Source organism: Cervus elaphus, chromosome 25 (genome assembly GCF_910594005.1).
Source record: "Cervus elaphus chromosome 25, mCerEla1.1, whole genome shotgun sequence".
Taxonomy (NCBI): Eukaryota; Metazoa; Chordata; class Mammalia; order Artiodactyla; family Cervidae; genus Cervus; species Cervus elaphus.
This window is the reverse complement of record NC_057839.1, coordinates 3,955,685-3,969,594: the sequence shown is the minus strand read 5'-3', so window position 1 is coordinate 3,969,594 and position 13,910 is coordinate 3,955,685.

Here is a 13,910-nt window from a genome sequence, read left to right as displayed (position 1 = left end):
CCTCTGCCTGGGAGGATCTTTCCCAGATCTTTACATGGCTCACTCCCTTTCTCCACTCATGTCTCTACCCAAATGTCGTCTCCCCTTGCAGCCTTCCGTGATCGCCATATGTAAGCTGTTGCTCCCTTTTTATCCTTTGTATTCCTATCCCTCCCTAGCATTACCTGATCAATTTCTTTTATTATCTAGGATGTTTTCTTGATTAAAATGTAAGCTGTATGTGCTAAGTCACTTCAGTCATGTCTGACTCTTTGTGATGCTATGGACTGTAGCCCACCAGGCTCCTCTGTTCATGGTATTCTCCAGGCAAGAATACTGGAGTGGGTTGCCATTTCCTCCTCCAGGGGCTCTTCTCCACCCAGGGATCAAACTGGTGTCTCTTAAGTCTCCTGCATTGGCAAGCAGATTTTTTAACATGAGCACCATCTGGGAAGCCTGTAAGCTCTATAAAGGCAAGATTTTTGTCTTGTTCTTTATTGTATTTCTGACATTTATAAAACCCCTGACTCATGAAAGATACTTAAAATATTTGTGGAATGAATGATTATGTGTGAAATCATGATGAGTTTCCCTGGTAAGACTTACTGACGAAGCTATTCCAAGAAACAGATAAGAAATAAATAACTAGTTCAGATATCTGAAATGGCCTCCTAGTATCAGCTGTAGGACAACTGACAGCAAAAGGTTCACTTTAACAGATCTATACCATTAAGACAAGAATAAGAGACTCCAGGTGGACATCAGAACAGTACAATAGAGGCGTTCACTAGTTTCAGCATTAGATCAAAAGACCGTTCTTGGGTTAGTAACTTTCTCTTTGACATTTTCTATAACTATGGTATTCCTGGGATTTGTTACATTTGCTGATTTCTGAAATATTACTATCCTTTGATACACACGTGTATATCTTGGTCTAGCAGCTTAGCCTCTTCTTTCTAGGGCTCATTCTGTAGTGCATGCAATCAGCCAGCTATCATGACCTTTCTTATCATAAAGGGAAATCTGAGTTTCATAAGATCTTTGTTTTCTGTACTTCATTCTCCACCTCTTGAATTTTCTGCTTATGAAATCTTACTTACTCTCTAGCTGGTATTTCTGTTCTCTCTCTCTGCCTTTTCTTATTCTTTCCAAAACAACTTCTTTGGAAGAATGCGACCTTTCTGCCAAAGAATATCCAAGTTTTGTGCTCATTTTCTAATAGAGCTTCGGCTTAAGTAAGTAAGAGAGATTCATGTTTCAACATTTCTGTTTTCCAGCCCTTGCTGAGCTAGCAACTCAGCATTTAGCTTATACTGGAAATGGCCTTTATCTTTTGTTAACAAAGGTTCATTTTGTGAGCCATCTATCATGTGTTTCTTAACTTCTCAGTATGGTCACCTGCCAGGTACTTCCGCCACATAAAACTATTACTCAAAATCTGAATTTCATTTTCTTTGTGAGCAAGAGCAGTTACTATGTGTTTTGGAAATTTCTGACAAGGTATGATTAGGTCACCGAGGTTTTTTTCAGTTTTCTGCTTCCAGTTGTAAGTGTCCAAGTCTCTCAAATGCAGTATATTTTTGTTTAACCCTTGGGAATTCAGATTTTATCTCTTTACTAAAATTAACTTTATTATAGGCTCTTTTCAACTCTGAAAGTTTGCAAAATTCTTTGTAAAAATGAGTAATATTTCCACTGAGTTCTTGCAGTCTAATGTCTTACCCTGGTTCTTTACATTCCTGTTCTTAGGGCCTATAATAACAAGTGAGGTTACCATTGGCATTTAATTTTTTTCTTAGAGTCCTTTGATCGCAGCTCTAAGGCCATTTCCTCAAAGAGATTCTTATTTGTATCTTGGGTTCCTCCAAAAACATCTTTGTAGCTTCGATCTATTGATAATCTGACAACTCTTTAAGAGTTTCTTTTTTCTCCCAAGAGGCGTTTAACTTTCTGCACAGTGTGCTGCCAGTCATTTCATCTTTTTCTATTTGTGGACAGAAGCACCTCCCCCTACCCCAGAAAATCCCAGAGTAATTACTCTCTAATAAGGCACTTATGCCTATAGATTGTCAAGGCACATATTGAAAAATCAGGCTATAGGGACTGCAGTGGAGGAAGGTGACGAGGCCAAGAGGAGAGAAGGCTGAGGCCAGCAGGTGCCAGAGACAGGAGCCGGGTCCAGAACAGGCAGTGGGTCCAGATGAAATGGATTCCTGGCAGAGCCGGTTGAGAAAAAAGTCCATGAAAAGTTGGAGCTCAAGATTTCCTGGTCCCCCAGGACTTCCTGCTGTACAGCATCTTGCCCTGACACCCAAAGCTTAATTCCAGAATCAGACAGGGCTGGTCTACCTCCAGATCTTATTCCAGCCCTGCTAGAGCCAGACCCTCCTCTCAGCATTACAGGTAGCCCCGTAGCACCTGTATAGGAATTAGAACCAGACACTCCTTCCAGGATACTGTCATGCTTCAAGATGATTGTAGTGAAAGTTGCTCAGTCGTGTCTGACTCTTTGCAACCCCATGGTCTATACAGTCCATGGAATTCTCCAGGCCAAAATACTGGAGTGGGTGGCCTTTCCCTTCTCCAGGGGATCTTCCCAACCCAGGGTTGGAACCAGGGTCTTCTGAATTGCAGGCAGATTCTTTATCAGCTGAGTCACAAGGGAACCCCAAGCTCATAGCAATAAATGCATAAGTCCACAATGAGTATGATGTGACTGGTGCCCACCAAAGTCATGCCGCCCACAACCTGTATGATCAGACCCAGTGGCCTGTATTCCCTGCCTCCTGCAGTGGGAAGTCCTTCTCCAGAGCCCCTTTGGGCTTCTAACTCCTTACACTAGAATGTTCCTAAAAATAGGTGTTGCTTTCCTTCTGAGAAAGTCTCCAGTTCTTTTAATCCCATTTGCTGACCCCCTTCCTCCAGCCCTGCCACTATTACTACTTGAGATAGAAGGTAAATCCCCAAGGTCATGAGTGTCCATAGAAGCCCAAAATATTTAAAGGAGATAGTTATAACTGACACAGGAAATTGAGAAGAATTTGTTTTTGCTCATGAGGAGGAAGTTAAAGCTCCTGGAACTGAGCTTCATGAGGCCTGGGTCCCCATCCCAGGTGCACATTTTAGCTGAGCCAGGTTATCACTGACATTTAGCTCTGGGCTTTTGGGATGTCACTGTAAGATAAATGAATTGAACTCGATGATCATGAGGGCTGCTTTTACATTTGCCTGTCTATGGCTATCCTGTGATCATGGGTTAGTGACCAGAGTGAAGTAACAGTTAGAAACTTGAAAAAAGTTTCATTGCTCTTCTGGGATGACATGACTTGAGAGAGATTGCTTCCTTGGGATGAATGAATTTTATCATACTCCCAAGACCCAGATAAGGAGCCTAACATGTTGCTGGTTTCACATCAAAGTCAAAGCTGCTTCTGGCTTGTAAGGATACAGATGTTGACTGCAATATGCATGAGCACTGAAGGTCTTAGGATGAGTCCATTTTTCCATTAAGGAAATTTCCTTTTATTTCTAGTCTGTCATGAATGAGAACTGACCTTTATCAAATGTGTTTTCTGCATCCACAGAAAGATCATGTGGCTTTCTTCTTAAATCTGATAATTTGGTGAACTACATTGATAGATCTTCTAATATTTAACCATCCTTGTACTATTTTGGAATCGTTCTTTTTAAACACACTATTGGACTGGATTTGCTTATATTTAATTTAGAATATTTCCATCTATGTTTATAAATAATGTTTTAAGCACAAAAGAGAAATTTTAGTCCATTTAACTGGAAATTACAATGGTCATTCCACCTATGTTTATAAGCAAGAGTGATTTTTGAATTTCTCTTTTTGTGCTGACCTTGTCTGGTTTTGGTGTCATGATTAAACAAGTCTTGTAAAATAATTGTGTAACTTTGCTTCTTTTCTGTTCTCTGAAATGGTTTATATAAGATGAAGATTAACTGTCCTTTGAAGTTTTATTAAACAAACTTCTGAAAATATCAGAGTGAACTCTCACTTGGGCAAGATGGTGTCTGGATTGCCTGGACAAACTTTCTAGTAAAACAACTATGCATGCTAGAGTACATTTTTTAAAAAATTATGTAACTGCATTGCTGAGGTGGCAGAAAAAGAAAAAAAAAATCAAAAGAGTGAGGAAAGCGGGAATTTAGAAAAAGCAAAAACCATATTTTTCCCTCAGGGCATCTCACAAATTTAAATTTCAGTTTTGATACTTGACTGTAATGCAGGAGGATAGGTGACAAACCATCACAGAGTTTAGTAGGAGACCTCTCTGTGAAGCTGAGCCTGCAAAGTGCTAAGTCCTTGTGTCAGGGTAAAGCAGAAATAAATGCACATCACACAAGTGGCCAGTAAGGAAACTTGATTCATCTTGACCTTGTTTCTGAATGGAGAGAGGGCGGAAATGACTTCATCGAGAATTTAAAACCAGTTTTTAATGGGGCACAACACTGCCTGGAGTAAAGAATATATTTTCTAGTCTTCTTTGCAACTTGACATGTATGTTCTGTCCAGTGAAAAGTAAGTGAAAGTGATGCATGTGTTTCATTCAGGACTTTTCCATGTTTGCTCACAAATGAGATTAATTTTTGATGTTCCTTTCTTGGGCTGACCTTATCTGGTTTGAGAGTTCTCAGAAAGTAAGAAAGGTATTGGAGTAGACAGCTAGCATTCTCTGCTGCCCTGATACAAGAAGTGATTGAGACATGGGGTGTCACAGAAACAGAACTTTCACATGAACAGGAAGGATTATCCTTCTTTAAAGAAGATCCCAGCCCTGGGAGGCTTCCCAGGTGGCTCTAGTGGAAAAGAACCTGCCTGTCAGTGCAGAAGATGTAAGAGATGGGAATTCAATTTTGGGTCGGGAAGATCCCCTGGAGGAGGGCATGGCAACCCACTCCAGTATTCTTGCCTGGAGAATCCCAGGGACAGAGAAATCTAGTGGGCTACAGTCCAGGAGGTCACACAGAGGGTGCCTCACATAACCTGGCATGCCATCACACAACATTGCACACTCTTGCACGTCCTCCCATACACTTGCACACTCTCACATGGACTCATATGCTCTTTATGCCCTCACACTTGCTCACCCACTCTTGCACATCATTGCACACCCTCACATGGGGTTGCACATCCTCACACTTCCTTGCACACCCTTACAAGCCCTCACATGCCCTTGAACGTCCTCACATGCTCTCACATGCCCTCACACCCTTGCACACCCTCACACATCCTCTCAAGCCCTCAGATGCCCTTGAATGCTCTCTCACTCACACATGTATCTCACACAGCCACACACCTCACATGCACTAGCACACCCTAGCATGTCCTCCCATGACCTAACATGTCCTCAAGCACCCTCGCACACCCCTTCATGCCCTTGTGTTCTCTCACACATTGTTGAACACTCTCTCACATCCTCGCACACCCTCACATGCCCTCACATACTCTCGCAGGCCCTTGCATGACCTACATGCCCTTGCATACCCTTGCAGGCACTCCCACACCCTCACACGTCCTCATACGCCATCGAATGCTTTCACATGCACATGCATACTCTTGCACAGCCACACACTTCCTTGCATGCCCTTGCACACACTTGCACACCTTAGCAACTTTCCCCATGCCCTAGAACATCCTCAAACATCCACACACACCCCTGCACACCCTTGCACTCTCTTGCACATTGTCAAATGCTCTCGCACATCCTCACACACCGTTGCACGACCTCGCATGCTATTGCATGGCATTGCATGCCCTCACATGTCCTTGCACCCTCTTGTAAGTCCTTGCATCCTTGCATGTTCTCACACACTATTGCAAGCTCTCTCATGCCCTCGTCCGCTGTCACACATCCTCACATGCCCTTGCATACTTTCACACGTCCTCGCACACACTCGCACTCCTTCATATTCTCTTGCACGTATTCGCACACACTCACACACCCTCGCACTCTCTTGGATGACCTGACTCACTCTCACATGCCCGTGTATGCCCTAGCAAGAGGGTAACAGGCAGGAAGGCCAGGGGTCTCCAAACGGAGGAAATAGGCTGCAAGTGCCAGACATTTTTATCTCTCTTAAGCGGCAGGAGGAAACAAACCAGCGATATGTTTTTCCTTCTCTATACACATTTAAAAGGAGGTTTCTCTTAAAATGCTGTGTTGCCATGACACCTGGTTTCACCTGAAGCTAACTGCTCTCAAACCTTGAGTTAACCAATACATTTCTTTTTCTTATGGAAATGTTGTCTTACACTATGTTAATGTACCCCAGACTCTATCTTCAAGTTGGTTCCGCCAAATGGCCCAACCTACTTACTCAGGTATTGTTCCCCTAATCTATGTAAATGAAACTATTTGTTGGTAATCTGCCCTTCTACAAGATTCAAGTCAATTGTTTTATGGCCAGGGATGAATTATCTGGTGCCATTCTAAATTCTAAGGCATTCCTTTCTTTTTAACAGACTGTGAGTGACTATATAACTTACCTCTAAAGACTAGGAGGGGGGTACTCTTTTGTTCACATTAGTCTATGTGCACGTCAATGTTTTATAAAGCCATTGAAAACGTAATGTTACTTTAGAAATCTTAACTGCATGTTTCGGTGAACCTGTATTTCTATTTTTTTCTTCACTATCTTTAGTGGATTCATATGTCTGTCTTACCAGTGTCCTAAGATCCCCCTAAAAACAAGACACTAAAGCTGAATGCACTCAGTGCCAAGGCAGAGCGTGAGGACTCTGCTTGGGACTGACTCTGCATGAATGTGCAGCTGGCTTTCATGTTTACATGTGATTAACTCCAGGTCCCTTTTTCATTTTAGGTTCTCCTGGGAAATACCCTAACGTGAAGGTAAAAACGTTTATGATTTTATCTTGAATTATCAACTGTAGATTGTCTCATATGTACATTATTTAGTAATCAACTTGTTTCCAAACCCCATTCAGCCAGCAGTCAGAATGAAAGATTCTGTTCCTAATAAAACAGTCAGAATGAAGGATTTACAAACATCCAGTTCAGGTAAATTTTGCAGTACGCAGTTAACTCTGGAAAGAGGGACACTGAAATATTTGAAATGCTTAGTCTTCACACTTCTAACATTTTCTTTGTAAATCTAATTGAAGAATTGGACACGCACTCAATATGCCAGCAAATTTGGAAAACTCAGCAGTGGTCACAGGACTGGAAGAGGTCAGTTTTCATTCCAATCCCTAAGAAAGGGAATCCCAAAGAATGCTCAAGCTACCACACAATTGCACTCATCTCACACACTAGTAAAGTAATGCTCAAAATTCTCTAAGCCAGGCTTCAGCAATATGTGAACCGTGAACTTCCCGATGTCCAAGCTGGTTTTAGAAAAGGCAGAGGAACCAGAGATCAAATTGCCAATATCCGCTGGATCATCAAAAAAGCAAGAGGGTTCCAGAAAAAAAAAAAACATCTATTTCTGCTTTATTGACTACGCCAAAGCCTTTGACTGTGTGGATCACAATAAACTGTGGAAAATTCCAAAAGAGATGGGAATACCAGACCACCTGACCTGCCTCTTGAGAAACCAGTATGCAGGTCAAGAAGCAACAGTTCGAACTGGACATGGACCAACAGACTGGCTCCAAATAGGAAAAGGAGTACGTCAAGGCTGTATATTGTCACCCTGCTTATTTAACTTATATGCAGAGTACATCATGAGAAACGCTGGGCTGGAAGAAGCACAAGCTGGAATCAAGATTGCCAGGAGAAATATCAGTCATCAGATATGCAGATGACACCACCCTTATGGCAGAAAATGAAGAGGAACTAAAAAGCCTCTTGATGAAAGTGAAAGAGGAGAGTGAAAAAGTTGGCTTAAAGCTCAACATTCAGAAAACTAAGATCATGGCATCTGGTCCCATCACTTCATGGGAAATGGATGCGGAGACAGTGGAAACAGTGTCAAACTTTATTTTTGGGGGCTCCAAAATCACTGCAGATGGTGACTGCAGCCATGAAATTAAAAGATGCTTGCTCCTTGGAAGGAAAGTTATGGCCAACCTAGATAGCATATTAAAAAACAGAGACATTACTTTGCCAACAAAAGTCCGTCTAGTCAAGGCTATGGTTTTTCCAGTGGTCATGTATGGATGTGAGAGTTGGACTGTGAGGAAAGCTGAGCGCCAAAAAAATTGATGCTTTTGAATTATGGTGTTGGAGAAGACTCTTGAGAGTCCCTTGGACTGTAAGGAGATCCAACCAGTCCATCCTAAAGGAGATCAGTCCTGGGTGTTCATTGGAAGGACAGATGCTGAAGCTGAAATTCCAATACTTTGGCCACCTCATGTGAAGAGCTGACTCATTGGAAAAGACCCTGATGCTGGGAGGGATTGGGGGCAGGAGGAGAAGGGGATGACAGAGGATGAGATGGCTGGATGGCATCACCGACTTGAAGGGTGAGTAAACTCTGGGAGTTGGTGATGGACAGGGAGGCCTGGCGTGCTGCGATTCATGGGGTCGCAAAGAGTTGGACATGACTGAGCGACTGAACTGAACTGAACTGAAGGCAAATATTATTGTTGATACCTGTGTTTTGAAACAAAACATATTTACAAGCATAAGAACAAGAAAATTTTAAATTGTTAGCTTCAACTCAAGATGTTTCTATATATGTTTCAATACCGTGAATTTCTTAGTTTGGAATCTCTATACTTCTCAGGAACTCTCAGAGATTAAATTTTAGACTCTAATTTTTTTCCAGTGCCCAAGAATGCTTGTTTGAACTTTAACCTTTCCCTCAAGTAAAACTTCACGTGGTAATATGTCAGTTGTATTTCAGCTTATAATTATTTCATTATAGTGTTGTTACACAGATGAATGTAGGCCAATCAGATGTTTTGATTAGCAGACTGTGTGTGTGTGTTTGTGCGTGTGTTTGTGTGTGTGTGTGTGAGTTTGTGGTGTCTTTGATTATTATAAGTAGGGGAAGTAATCATACTTTAATGACTATTTGATAGACATAATCTTTTGAAACAGTGATTCTGAAGGTTGTTGGCTTTAGGATCCTATTATACTTCTAAAAATTATTGAGAATTACTAGAAACTTTTGTTTATGTCTATTGATATTTACTATGTGGGAGTTCAGTTGAGTTCAGTCACTCAATCGTGTCCAACTCTTTGCGACCCCATGGACTGCAGCACACCAGGCTTTGCTGCCCATCAGAACTCCTGGAGTTTACTCAGACTCACGTCCATCGAGTTGGTGATGCCATCCAACCATCTCATCCTCTGTCTTCCCCTTCCCCTCCTGTCTTCAGTTTTTGCCAGCATCAGGGTTTTTTCCCAGTGAGTCAGTTCTTCACATCAGGTGCCCAAAGTATTGGAGTTTCAGCTTCAGCATCAGTCCTTTCAATGAATATTCAAGACTGAATTCCCTTCGGATGGACTGTTTGGATCTCCTTGCAGTCTAAGGGACTCTCAACAGTCTCCTCCAACACTACAGTTCAAAAGCATCAATTCCTCGGTGTGCAGCTTTCTGTACAGTCCAACTCTCACATCCATACATGACTACTGGAAAAACCATAGCTTTGACGAAATAGACTGATGTTGGCAAAGTAATGTCTCTGCTTTTTAATATGCTGTCAAGGTTGGTCATAGCTTTTCTTCCAAGGAGCAAGCATCTTTTAATTTCATGGATGCAGTCACCGTCTGCAGTGATTTTGGAGCCCCCGCAAAATAAAGTCTGTTACTATTTCCATTCTTTCCCCACCTATTTGCATGAAGAGATGGGACCGGATGCCATGATCTTAGTTTTTTTTTTTGAATGTTGAGTTTTTAAACAAATGTTTTCACTCTCCTCTTTCACTTTCATCCAAGGGCTCTTTAGTTCTTCTTCGATTTCCACTATAAGGGTGGTGTCATCTGCATATCTGTGGTTATTGATATTTCTCCTGGCTATCTTGACTTCAGCTTGTGCTTCATCCAGCCTGGCATTTTGCATGATGTACTCTGCATATAAGTTAAATAAGCAGGGTGACAATATACAGCCTTGATGTACTCCTTTTCCTATTTGGAACCAGTCTGTTGTTCCATGTCCAGTTCTAACTGTTGCTTCTTGACCTGCATACAGATTTCTCAGGAGGCAGGTCAGGTGGTCTGGTATTGCCATCTCTTTAAGAATTTTCCAGTTTGTTGTGATCCACACAGTTAAAAGCTTTGGAGTGGTCAATAGAGCAGAAGTAGATATTTTTCTGGAACTCTGTTGTTGTTTTGATGATCCAGTGGATGTTGGCAATTTGATCCCTGGTTTCTCTGCTTTTTCTAAATCCAGCTTGAATATCTGGAAGTTCTCGTTTCATGTGCTGTTGATGCCTAGCCTGGACAATTTTAAGTATTACTTTGCTAGCGTGTGAAATGAGTGCAATTGTGCGGTAGTTTGAACATTCTTTGGTATTGTCTTTCATTGGGATTGGAATGGAAACTGACCATTTTCAGGCCTGTGACCACTGCTGAAATTTCCAGATTTGCTGGCATATTGAGTGCAGCACTTTCATAGCATCATCTGTTAGGATTTGAAATAGCTCAGCTGCAATTCCATCACCTCCACTAGCTTTGTTCATAGTGATGCTTCCTAAGGCCCACTTCACATTCCAGGATATCTGGCTCTAAGTAAAGAATCACACCATCATGCTTACCTGGATCATGAAGATCTTTTCTGTATAGTTTTTGTGTGTGTATTCTTACCACCTCTTCTTAATATCTTCTGCAACTGTTAGGTCCCTACCATTTCTGTCCTTTATTGTGCCCATTTTTGCATGAAATTGTCCCTTGGTATCTCTTACTTTCTTGAGGAGATCTCTAGTCTTTCTCTTTCTATTGTTTTTCTCTATTTCTTTGTATTGGTCACTGAGAAAGGCTTTCTTATCTCTCCTTGATATTCTTTGGAACTCTGCATTCAAATGGGTATATCTTTCCTATTCTCCCTTGCCTTTAGCTTCTCTTCTTTTCTCAGCTATTAGTAAGGCCTCCTCAGACAACCATTTTGCCTTTTTGCATTTCTTTTTCTCTGAGATGTTCTTGATTAATGCCTCCTGTACAATATCACAAATCTCCATCCATAGTTCTTCAGGCACTCTGTCTATCAAAATTAATCCCTTGAATCTGTTTGTCACATCTACTGTATAATCCTAAGGGATTTGATTTAGGTCATACCTGAATGGTCTAGTGGTTTCCCCTACTTTCTTCAATTTAAGTCTGAATTTGGCAATAAGGAGTTCATGATCTGAGCCATAGCCAGCTCCCAGTCTTGTTTTTGCTGACTGTATAGAGTGTCTCCATCTTTGGCTGCAAAAAATAAAATAAGTCTGATTTCATCATTGACCATCTGGTGATGTCCGTGTGTAGAGTCTTCTCTTGTATTGCTGGAAGAGGGTGTTTGCTATGACCAGTGCATTCTCTTGGCAAAGCTCTGTTTGCCTTTGTCCTGCTTCATTCTGTACTCCAAGGCCAAATTTACCTGTTACTCCAGGTATCTTGTGAATTTCTACTTGTACGTTCCAGTCCCCTATGATGAAAACAACATCTTTTTTTGGTGTTAGTTCTAGAAGGTCTTGTAGGTCATCATAGAACCGTTCAACATCAGCTTGTTCAGTGTTACTGGTCAGAGCATAGACTTGCATTACTGTGATATTGAATGGTTTGCCTTGGAGACAAACAGAGATCATTCTTTCATTTTTGAGATGGCATTCAAGTACTGCATTTGGGACTCTTGTTGACTGTAATGGCTACACCATTTCCTCTAAGGGATTCTTGCCCACAGTAGTAGACATAATGGTCATCTGAATTAAATCCACCCATTCCAGTCCGTTTGGGGACTTCCCTGGTAGCTCAGTTGGTAAAGAATCTGCCTGCAGTGCAGGAGACCTGAGTTTGATGCCCAGGAAGATCTCCTGGGAAACAAAATTGCAACCCAATCCAACATTCTTGTTTGGAAAATCCTACCGCCAGAGGAGTCGGACGAGCTAGTCCGTGGGGTCATAAGCATCGGACCCAACTTACAGACTAAACCACAAACCAGTCCGTTTTAGTTCACTGATTCCTAAAATGTTGATGTTCACTCTTGCCATCTCTTGTTTGACCACTTCCAATTTGCTTGATTCATGGACCTAACATTCCAGGTTCCTATACAGTATTGCTCTTTACAGCCTTGGACTTGACTCCCATCACCAGTCACATCCCCAGCTAGGTGTTGTTTTTTACTTTGGCTCTGTCTCTTCATTCTTTCTGGAGTTACTTCTCCACCAATCTCTAGTTGCATATTGGACACCTACTGACCTGGGGAATTAATCTTTCAGTGTCCTATGTTTTTGCCTTTTCATACTGTTAATGGGGTTCTCAAGGCAAGAATATGGAAGTGGTTTGCCATTCCCTTCTCCAGTGGATCATGTTTTGTCAGAATGTTCCAGCATGACCCGTCTGTCTTGGGTGGCCCTTCATGGCATGGCTCACTCATAATTTCATTGAGTTAGGCAAGGCTGTGGTCCATGTGATCAGTTTGGTTTGTCTTCTGTGATTGTGGTTTTCAGTCTGTCTGCCCTCTGATGGAGAAGGATAAGAGGCTTATGGAAACTTCCTGACGGAAGAGACTGATTGAGGGGGAAACTGGGTCTTGTTCTGATGGGCGTGGCCATGCTCGGTAAATCTTTCATCCAATTTTCTGTTGATGGGTGAGGCTGTGTTCCCTCCTTGTTGTTTGACCTGAGGCCAAACTATGGTGGAGGTAATGAAGATAATGGCACCTCCTTCAACAGGTCCCATGCATGCACTGCTGCAGTCAGTGCCCCTGACCCTGCAGCAGGCCACCTCCAACCCTCACCTCCACTGGAGACTCCTGGAAAATAAAACTAAAAAAATGTAAAAATACAGTCACACACAATCATAATGGATAATTCCATTAGTCATTAGAGTTCTGATATCACATATCCTGTCTCTGGAGAAGTCCTGTGTGCACTCAGAACATAACTGAGCATGGAAATAACGTTTAGAGTTACTGTGAAAATAGTTTTGACGTCTTGGACCCCCTGGCCCAGTGGGTCTCTGGACTTCAGGAATCCTCAGGACACACTACAGAACCACCATTTTATACCATTGGCATGGTTGGATGTGAAATGATAGAGGGGCCCTTGTGTTGACACAGGGTTTAAAGCTTCACTTTTACATTTCTTGCTTGACAGTTCCTTTTTTTTAAAGCAAGTATTTCTGTGTTGTATTCATTCTTGCCTCATGGTGCTCTGTGCTCTTTGGATTCAGTGTGGTCCTAGACTTATCCTATTTTCACGTGGAAACAGTTAGTCACTCACAAGACTATCATGTCTCATATCAGTTTATGATGTCTATCCAGGGCTTAAAAAATCAGTTCTGAAGATATTGATAATTTGAGGAAAGATCATCTCATTGTAATTAAAGAAGTTTTCATTGGTGATGGTGTTCAGTCACTAAGTTGGGTCCAACTCTTTGTGAACCCATGGACTCCAGCACACTAGGCCTCCCTGTGCCTCACTGTCTCCCGGAGTTTGCCCGAGTTCATAACCATTGTATCAGTGATGCTATCCCATCATCTCATCCTCTGCCATCCCCTTCTATCTTTCCCAGCATCAGGGTCTTTTCCAGTGAGTCGGCTCTTCACATCAGGTTCCCAAAGTATTGGAGCTTTAATTTCAGCATCAGTCCTTCCAGTGATTATTCAAGGTTGATTTCTCTTAGGATTGACTGGTTTGATCTCTTTGCTGCCCAAGGGACTCTCAGATGTCTTCTCCAGCACCACTCTTTGAAAGCATCAATTCTTTGGCGTTCAGCCTTCTTTATGGTCCAACTCTCACATCTGTACATGACTACTGAAAAAAACATGGCTTTGGCTGTACATACCTTTGTCAG